This window comes from Eretmochelys imbricata, chromosome 24, assembly GCF_965152235.1.
Source record: "Eretmochelys imbricata isolate rEreImb1 chromosome 24, rEreImb1.hap1, whole genome shotgun sequence".
NCBI lineage: Eukaryota > Metazoa > Chordata > Testudines > Cheloniidae > Eretmochelys > Eretmochelys imbricata.
The window spans coordinates 914,611-924,525 of NC_135595.1; the positions used below are offsets into that span (position 1 = coordinate 914,611).

Below are 9,915 nucleotides of genomic sequence, written 5' to 3' on the forward strand. Positions count from 1 at the left end.
TCAGAGTCAGACTGGGTAAGTCGTCCCCCGCCCAACCCTCCAGGGGAACATGGAGTGGGGGAGAATTGGAGCAAGAGCCAGGGGCAGCCAGTGGGGGAGCAGAGCTAGCCCCCCCCCGCACTGGGAGCCCCTGGGACAGCCAGACCCCCCCCCCGAATGGCTCAGCCTGACATCAGTGCCTGGACTGCATGCTGGGAGGAGGGGACGCCCCTGGGCAGCAGGACCCCGCCCAGGGGGGGCAGGGCACGGGGAAGCACTCACCACGCTTGCCGGGCGCGGCCCATCGGGGCCCGGGCTGGAGCAGCAGGGACAAGCTGGCAGCAGCAGTGCACCCCGAGCCAGGAGAGGCCAGCGCTCGCCTGACCTACTTCTCCTTCCGCATCACCTGCTTTCATTTTCCCTCCCGCAGCTTGGTCCCCCCCCGCCCCCCCGCCCACCCGGGGAACCCGGCCAAGCCACACCGGCTGCTCCCTGGGGACGTGGGGCTCCAAGGCCCAGCAGCTCCAGAAGGTGCCAAGAATGCACATGGGCAGGGCAGGGACACCATGAGCGCCTCCCCGCAGGAGCTGAAGGTCACCAGCCTTGGGGGAGCGGGCACGGGGGCAGGGGTGGACTGAGCGGTTCCCTGGGGCTCCTCGAATGGGCACCTGGGGCGTCTCAGCCTGGCGCCTCTTAGCACAAGTGGCCTTAAAGCCACCGTGGCACTGGCGAGCCCCCTGGGCCCCCACAGCAGGGAGCAATCCCCCAGGGCCAGGCTGAGACCCATCGTCTGCAGGACTTCAGACTCCAGAGCCCCGTGTGGGCGCCCCACTCCTGGGACACCCCATCTCGCTCCAGCCAGGGACCCTGCATGCTGTCTGTTCCCTGGGCCCAATGGGGCTCACCCTGCCCCCCACGGGGAGCACGAAGGAGACATCCAGCAGATCCAGACTCTGATCTGCCCCCGCCCCCACGACTCCTGGAACTCCATCCCCCCCAAAAGCTGGGCCCCTCCTCGCCCGGGCCCCTCCCCCAGCATGCCAAGGTTACTACGGCAGGCCCCAAGGCACAGCGTGGGCTCCCGGGGCTTCCAGCACGCTACCAGCAGCTATTTCTCTCTGGTTTCATCATCCACCCTCTCCTGCTGGGGGAGAGGTTCCTGGGCTGGGCATGGCAGCAGCCCCTGCTCCTCCGAGCCCCAGCCAGTAACCGGGACCCAGAGCCGCCCGGCCGGACCAGGCTGGGCCACTCTGGCCCACTGACCCCCTCCTGCTGCACCCCTCACAGAGGCCTGAGCTGGGGAGGGCACCCAGTGCACCAGCAGACATGGTCTCTATGTTCCCTGGGACTCAGAGGGTGCCCCCAGCCAGGGGACGTGGATTCAGGGGGTGTTGGGAGGAGCTGGGGCCCAGCTGGATTCCCTGGGTCTCACATCACATTACTGGGCAGGGGAACGGCTCCAAGTCCCATTGCTCAGCACCCTGTGTGATGCAGCTGGGACTCCCCGGGGTGCTGGGGGCGTCCTCGGCAGACCCCTCCCCTCAAATACCCTCCCGACCTCGGAGCCTCCCCAGGGCACTGCACAGCACAGCCAGGGCCACCGAACTCCCAGGATTACACCAGCCGGGGGGCCAAGCAGCATTGCTTCCCACCTGACCCCCACAGCTCACACCGCACCCACCCCACACCTGCCCCTCCCCACAGCCGCTCCTCACAGCCAGCAGCGCTTCCTGCCTCGGCCGATGCACCCCCCCAGGGACGCCTGTGGTTCAGGCAAGTTCCAGCTGCAGACATAGCCCACCTGCCCCCCAGCCTAGCCTCCCTCCACCCCCAGGGCTCCCTAGCTCTGCCTTCTCCCCCACACCAAGCTCAAGCCCCCTTGTCCCGCCTTTCAAGGCCCTGCAGAGCTCAGCCCCTCCCTTCCAACCCACTGACACTTCCCCAGCCATGCCCCCGCCCACCCGCTTCATACATTGCCGTCCATGCCTCCAGAGAGACCTGCAAGGCCCACTCCGTGCCCATGGGATGCCAGCTAAGTGAGGGGCCCAGCAGGGGGTCCCATGCAGGGACAGCCCATAGGTACACCCCTGGACAGCGAGCAGGCAGAACCCAGAGGTGCCATCAGAGTGCAGCAGCCTGCCCTACGCTCAGCAGGAGTCAATGCCCTATTAGGGAGGGAGAAACTGAGGCATGGAGCCAGGAAGGGACTCGCCGCTCAAAGTCGCAGTGTCAGAAGCTAGAAGTACAACCCAAGAGTCCTAGCTCCCCCCGCCCTCTAACCACTAGACCCCATTCCCCTCCCAGAGCCAGGATAGAACCCAGGAGTCCCATGCTCCCTCCATGAGAACTCCCCCTGAACTCCGGCCCAGTGCAGGAGCCACGTGCCTGCTGGAGCTGCCCTGGGAAGGTAGATCCCAGCAGGTCAAGGGGAGCCTCAGCCCCGAGACAGCAGCTGCTCGTCATCCCGCTGTGGCCCAGACAGTGTTGGGAGGGTAAATACATGCCCCACCCCCTGGGTAAACACCGTGACCAGGGGCGGCCGGCTTGGGTGGGAACAGCTGCCATGGGCTGGGCACACTCAGGGCAGAGTCCAGCAGCCTCAGAGCAAGGTGAGAGCGATGGGGCACCGGCTTCCCGGTGGGCGGCCCCAGAGCAGAGTCTGACCCAGATGCCCCAAGAATCCCCGTGCCAGACACACACAGTCATCCTGGGATACAGAAGCGTTAATGGGGAGCAGGGGGCAGGGATTATCCCTTCCCACCAAGACCCCCTTCCACTCAGGGACAGGTGACACTTCCCCTGAACATTCCCTCGCCAAGGGACAGCCAGAACACACCCCCCATTTCCTGTAGGCCCTACCCAAACAAAGTAGATCAGGTGTGCTAAGCGATGGCCGGGGGGGGGAGGGGGCAGGGCGGGGCTTCGGTTATGTGCAGGGCCTAGTTCAAGTGCCCCAGGCATTAGTCGGTGACTACTACAGGATAGATTATGGTGACAGTGTCACCTAGTTCCTCCCCACTCTGCTGGCCCACCAGAGGGGGGGGGGGGGCTGCTCCCTTGGGCCACCCACTCGCCATCAGAGTGGGCAGGGCACCGGAGGGCAAAGGGCCCTGTGCCCAGCAGGACACAGAGAGGGGGTGAGCACACACACCAAGTTTGTTACTGTTGGGTCGCAAGCCAGACAGAGGTAAACAGAACCCCAGAAGGGCCGGATCAGACCATCCTCCTTCTGGGGCCTGCCCAGCCATGAGGGAAGGGCCCCAAGGCCTGAGCAGGCTGCCCCACAGATAGCACATGTCGCCGGTGGGGGGGGGGGGGGGGCGCAGAGGTCTGCTTAGCTCTCGCCACACCCGATTCCTAGCCCAGCACCAGCCCCCTCCACCGCTGCCCCGTGCGGGCACAGCGAACCAAGGCAGGAGCCATGCTCCCACTCCCCACCCCCTCCAGCTTCGCCCATAGGAGTCAGACTCCCCCACCCAGACGCGGGCAGTGCAGGGGATGCGACGAGTAATCCTCCCCACCCCACCCCTCTCCTCCCGCCTGGCACCCTGCCCACCCACAGCTTCCAGGAGAGCCAGAGCCAGCGGCCTGGCGACGTGTCCACATTCGCTGTAACTTGCCGCTCCCCACGGGCGCACTCAGCGTTTCCATTCCCGCCCCCCGGCGCGCCAGGGGAGCAGCGCCCAGTGGGGCCCAAGCCCCAGGCAACCCTTTACCCCACCGGAGGCCGAGCCGGCTCGCCGCGGGCAGCCCCGAGGGGCATCAGCCGGGGCCCCGACAGCGCAGATCCACTGAGCCGGTGTCTCTGATTCCCCAGGCCAGGCCGAGCCGGGCCGGGCTGGGCCAGGCCGAGCCGGGCCAGGCACGCCCGCCCTGCCACTCTCCTACCAGCTTAAGGAGGATTATTTATAACCACGGACCTGAGCCACCAACCCGGCCTGCTCCCCTCCCATGGCAGCCCTCCCCCAGGCGATGATGGGGGGCTCCGCTGAAGGGACCACGACGCACCTGGCGGAGTCCGGGGAGGGACCCGAGCTGGGGCAGCGGGGCGGCAGGAGCCAGACCACCAAGGGGTTCGCCAATGGGGCTCGGGGCAGCCGGGGGTCCGGGCAGCTCCGGGCGCAGGACTCACCGGTCTCCGCTCGGCTCAGGTGCGGCAGGCGGGGTCGGTGCGCTCCGCTGGGGGCCGGACGCCAGGGGCCCCTCGCTCCGCCCGCCCCTCGCTCTGCCCACCTGGCCCGCCCCGGTCCCCACCTCACCTGGCCCGCCCCGCCCCGCCCCACCTGTCCGCCCCCCCGCGGTCCCCCGGCCCCGCCTCGCCGCGGCGCGGCCCCTCCCCGCCCGCCGCCGGCCGGCCAGCCGGCCGGGCCCCCCCGCTCCCCTCCCGACCCCTCCCCTCCACCTGGCCCCAGCCGCTCCGCATCCCCCCCTCGCCCTCCCGAGCCGGCTACCAGGAAGCGCCCGCCCCCGCCCCAGCTCATTGGGCAGGGGGTGGGGTCCCAGCCTCTCATTGGCGTGGGGTGCTGCCCTTCAGGGCCCCCCCAGGACACACCCCCAGGGGCGGGGGAAGGAGGGAGGAGTCGGGGGAGCTGACAGTGTCTGCAGCAGCAGCAGCGGCTCGGGCCCCCCCGACGAAGGGTCCTTTAAAGCTGCGCTGCACCCGGGGAGGGGGGGACCGTGCCCGGGATGGGGGAGCTCGCAGCGCTGGCGGGGGGGGTGGCCCTGCCCGGGATGGGTGGGGTGGGGCTCGCAGCTCTGGCGGGGGGGCTGCCCGTGGGGGTGCTCGCAGCGCGGGCGGGGGGGGCTCGCAGCGCTGGGGGGCCCTGCCCGGGATGGGTGGGGTGGGGCTCGCAGCGCGGGCGGGGGGGGCTCGCAGCGCTGGGGGGCCCTGCCCGGGATGGGTGGGGTGGGGCTCTCAGCGCTGGCGGGGGGGGGGCTGCCCGTGGGGGTGCTCGCAGCGCGGGCGGGGGGGGCTCGCAGCGCTGGGGGGGCCCTGCCCGGTGGGCGGCCGGCCGCAGGGCGGGGCTCGGGCCAGGCGAGCTGGCGGGGAGGAAGGGTGAGTCAGAGCTGGGGAAGGAGGCTGCAGATGGAAAGTTTGACCCATCCCTGGCCGGACTCGTACCCGGGGAGGGGGGCCGGCCTGGCCCGGGAAGCCCCGGGGCTGGATGCCCCCAAAGGCCCGGCCAAGCTGCTGGCCAGTGGCTGCAAACTGCTGCGGCTGGAGCTGGCCCGGCTCCGCCTGCTGCTGGCCGTTCCTCCCTGGCCCCCGCAGGGCCGGCATGCCAACCCTCCAGGACTGGCCTGGAGTCTCCAGGAATTAAAGATTATGTCATGGGATGGAACCTCCAGGAACACGTCCAACTAAAATTGGCAACCCTAGGGCCGGGGGGAGGGTTGTTCCTCCACGCCCTGCCCCTGCTGGCCCGCTGGCCATCTGTCCCTCCTTCTGGCCATCTGTCCATTCCTCTGTCTGTCCATCCCTCCGTCCATCCCTCTGTCCATCCATCCATCCCCACACATATCTCTCTGTCCATCTGTCTGTCCATCCCCACACATATCGCTCTGTCTATCCATCTGTCTGTCTGTCCATCCCCACACATATCCCTCTGTCCATCCATCCATCTGTCCATCCCCACACATATCCCTCTGTTCATCCCATTGTCTGTCCTGCCATCTATCCCTCCATCTTCCCCTCCATCCGTCTGCCTGTCCCTCCATCCAAATATCCCCACATGTATCCCTCTGTCCATCATCCTTCCAGCCACCCCTTCATCTATCTGTGCCCACATAGACCCATCTAATCTAGCACAGTCTCCCCATGGCTCCAGGTGCTCTGTCAACACACCACCCCAAGCACTGAGGCACCAAAACAGCCAGAATGGGGGACGCTTTCCCTCCCCACAGCCCCCACCTGACTGGCTGTTCTCTCAGCCAGCAGGAAAACCGGTTCGCTCACTCCCAGCCCCACGCCCTGGGCCCTGCTTGTCAGAACATAAGAACAGCCAGACTGGGTCAGAGCAAAGGTCCATCTAGCCAAGTGTCCTGTCTGCCGACCGTGGCCTGTGCCAGGTGCCCCAGAGGGAATGAACAGAACAGGGAATCACCAAGTGATCCATCCCCTGTCGCCCATTCCCAGCCTCTGGCAAAAAACGTCCAAAGGTTTCACCTGCACCTGGGCAGAATTACCCAGCCAACAGGGAACCCAACGTGTGGGCTGAGGCACTGAGAGAAGAAGATGGATTTGGGCCAGAACACAAGACTGGGCGCCAGGACTCCTGGATTCTGTCCCTTTCTCTTTGAGGGGAGTGGGGCCTATGGGGTTCGAACAGAGGGGCTGAGAGCCAGGACTCCGGGGTTCTAACCCTGTCTCCGCCAGAGTCGCTGGATGGCCTTTGGTGACATCCCCCAGCCCCAGCTTGCTGCACAGAGGTGGTGGTGGGAACTCAGAGGCATAGCCCCTAAAGATAGCCCAGGCCCTGCTTTCTCCGGGGGCAGGGAGGTCTCTGAGGTGATGGGAGAGAGGTATCCACCCGAGTACACATGCCTCATTAGCCTCCCTTTCCTGTGCCTGCCTGGGAGAGTGGCAGGAAGGACCTGGGGCAATGGGGGCTCATGGAGAGCAAGACACTTGGAGCAGGCAGGAGGGCAGGGCAGGCCAGGGCGGGGCAGACTCCCCGAGCAGCAGCAGCTCCCCCCCACCTGTGCAGGTGACTTGGGTGGGGTTACAGACACAACCTGTTTGGCCACAACCGGCGCCCAGGAGGGAAAGAATCAAAATGTTCCTGGCTCCTTGCTCACCTCAGCTAACCCCCCACCCCCACTCCCATGCCCGCCCCTGCCCTCCAACCCCCACCCCTGCCTGCTGCTCCAAGGAGGGGCTCCCTGGCGGCCTGATTCAGACATGGCCCTGGGCCAGGCCCCCACTGCCCTGCCACCAAGCCAAACAGGGGCCCTGCGCAGACATTAGCTCACTGGCAGGAGGCAAGTCCATTACGGGGGCAGGGATCCAGCTCCGGGTCTCCCCTCCTGCTGGATCACTGCGCCCAGAGGCCATTGCAGTGGGCACAGATCCAGGGCTGGATCACCCCTCTTGCTGGGGCAATTACCCTGCACGTACCTGGCTGCTGACCCAACAAGGGGGTTCAGCCCTTGGGGCCCCCATGTGTCCCCAGTGGGGTGGGGGAGGGTTGCAAACCTGTCCTCTGGGGCGATGGCCCTGAGGTGCCTGGCTCTGGCTGCCCCCCCACCCATTCCTTCCACCCCACTTGCCACTGGGGCAAGTCCTCTGCATTGGCCAGAGAAAGAGAGAGAGAGAGAGCACCTTTGGTCCATCTGCTCCTCCACCCACCCACCTGTCCATCCATCCCTCTCCCCCTTGCTCAGCAAAGCCCTCGCAGGCTGCTTACAATAACCCGCATGCAGGGTGGGGGCGGGGGCAGAGGGAGATCATGCAGGAGCCACCCAGGGGCCTGGCCAGAGCTGTGGTACCTCCAGGGAGTGGCCTGCCTGGCCCAGCCTGGCTGCTGTCTCTCCCTTGGCCTGAGCAGGCAAGGGTGGGAGGGGGCTGCTGAAGAGCTGGGGACGCGTGGGGACGGATGAGGCGAGTGAGGGGGAAATCCAGAGAAAATCCCCTCTTTGGTGCTGACTTGCAGCCGGCCCAGCCGCCCACCTGCCCGAAACCAGCCTCCCACGGCCCCTCCCACTTTCACTTTCAGGGGCCATGCAGCTGCACCCCGGGGAGGTGGGGGGGGGCTGGGGGGCCGGGATGTGGCTGGCAGCCCCGGTCCCTGGGAAGATCCTGGAATCAGGGCCACCACGGGCCTAAGGTGCCAGGCGCTGGGCAATGCCAGGCAGGCCTGGCCCAGGCCTGCTGAGGGCTGGGCACCATTCTTGGCCCCCGTGTGCCGGGTGGGGGGCACCGCACCCTGGGATATGGGATGCAGTGTTGCAGACCCTGCCGCACAGAGACAGCCACGTCCCTGCCCGGCTCCTGGGGGCCCCAGACGGGTGGGGGGAGCTTCCGAGCTTTCCTGCGCCCCAACCACTTCAGAGGCAGCTTGGGGGATGAAAGGCGCCCAGCACTTCGTGTCACAAACCCCCTGAGGCCGCCAAGAGCCGAAATCAAACCCACCGCAGGCCCCGGCGTCGCCAGCTATTTATAGACGCCGCAGGGGAAATGGTTCTAAGGAGGAACCGGCAGGAGGGGCAGGAGCCCCCAGCTCCCTGCACCCGCCCAGGCCTGGCCACGGCCTCCCACTTCCGCATAGGGCGGCACCCAGGGCTAACGGGCAGCCCAGTTCAGCTGCCAGAGCCCACGGGGATGGGAGCCTGGCACTGGACGGAGAGATTCCTCTGCAGAGCGAGAGGCCAGGGACAGCGTCCAGCCCCCTTTCACCCTGGCCTCCCCGCTCCAGATGGTGCCAGCCAAGCCCATTGCTGGCTGCTGGAGTCAGGCCTGGGCGCTGTGCGGGCACCTCCCCCCCGCCACCTCCTGGCTCCAGTGGGTGTAGGGGGAAGTGCTCGCAGCTGGCAAGGCCGCACTCCTCCTCCCTCGCTTCCCCATTCCCTCGCTCTCTCTCCCCTCCCCCGGTTTTCTCTAAGTCGGGCGGCTTCTCTGCAAGCCCCGTGGGCTGGATTGGTGCGTGTTTATAGGAAAGAGTCTCTCCCCCTTGGCCCCGCCAGGCCTTGCTGAGCCCGCAGCCCCTAGTGTTCTAGGAACCAGACACCAAACCACACAGCCCCCCGGTGCCCCACCCTCGCCCCAGCGCAGGCTGGTAGATACCAGCCCCCCCTCCGCCGTTGGGGGTGCACTGTGCTATTCTTAGGCACCAGTCTATTTTGGGGTGTGGGGGCTGTGGCTATGTCCCACGGGTGCTGGGCCCGTCCCCGTCTCTCCTGCCAAGGGAGAGCCCTTCAGCCAGAGCCCCTGAACTGCCCATGGGCAGCTGGCACCCCCATCGCAGACCCTGGCTCAGCTCCAGCACCCCCAACACAAAGGAGCTGGGAAGTCGCTGGCAGGTGCCCTGTCCCCGCTGAGCCCAGGACATTCCCACGGGCCCCGAGCGGGACAGGCGGGGGCATCGACGGGCACTCACCTTCCGCCCCCCCAGGACAAGGCCCCTCCGGGGCACTGGGCAGCACAGCAGAGATGAGGGCGCCTGACGGCAGCGGGGCCAGCCTGAGGACAGGGAGCCTCTGATCCCATCTCTGCCCAGCCGGGCAGCGTGGCAGGAAGGACCGGGCGGTCATTGCCGACAGCTGCGGGCGGCCTTGGCTTGTTCTGGCCTGCAGAGGGCACTGCTGGGCACCGAACGGGGAGCCGGAGTGCAAGGGAGGGCCGGAATGGGCTGCACGTGCGTGCGTGCGTGTGGGTGTGTGTGTGGGTGTGCAGGGGTGCATGTATGTGTGTGTGCGCGCGTGTGGGTGTGTGTGTGCAGGGGTGCATGTATGTGTGTGTGTGTGCGTGTGAGGGTGTGTGTGCAGGGGTGCATGTATGTGTGTGTGTGCGTGTGAGGGTGTGTGTGTGTGAGTGTGCAGGGTGCATGTATGTGTGTGTGTGTGCACCTGTGTGTGTGAGTGTGCAGGGGTGCATGTATGTGTGTGTGAGTGTGCAGGGGTGCATGTATGTGTGTGTGTGTGCGTGTGAGGGTGTGTGCGTGTGTGAGTGTGAGTGTGCAGGGGTGCATGTATGTGTGTGTGTGTGCGCGTGTGAGGGTGTGTGCACCTGTGTGTGTGCAGGGGTGCATGTATGTGTGTGTGCGCGTGTGAGGGGGTGTGCGCGTGTGAGTGTGAGTGTGCAGGGGTGCATGTATGTGTGTGTGTGTGCGTGTGAGTGTGTGTGTGCAGGGGTGCATGTATGTGTGTGTGTGTGCGTGTGTGAGGGTGTGTGCACCTGTGAGGGTGTGTGTGCAGGGGTGCATGTATGTGTGTGTGTGT

The 9,915-nt window shown here is 66.7% G+C and overlaps 1 protein-coding gene across 1 annotated transcript in view; it reads right to left on the reverse strand.

Moving 5' to 3' along the window:
• Positions 1-9,221, reverse strand: part of ZBTB7B (zinc finger and BTB domain containing 7B) — a 31,833-nt gene extending 22,612 nt beyond the window's left edge. Inside the window, 1 exon segment of the mRNA XM_077841380.1 lies at positions 9,075-9,221. The gene's annotated coding sequence lies outside the window, so the exon portion shown is untranslated.
• Between the last annotated feature and the right edge of the window lie 694 nt (positions 9,222-9,915).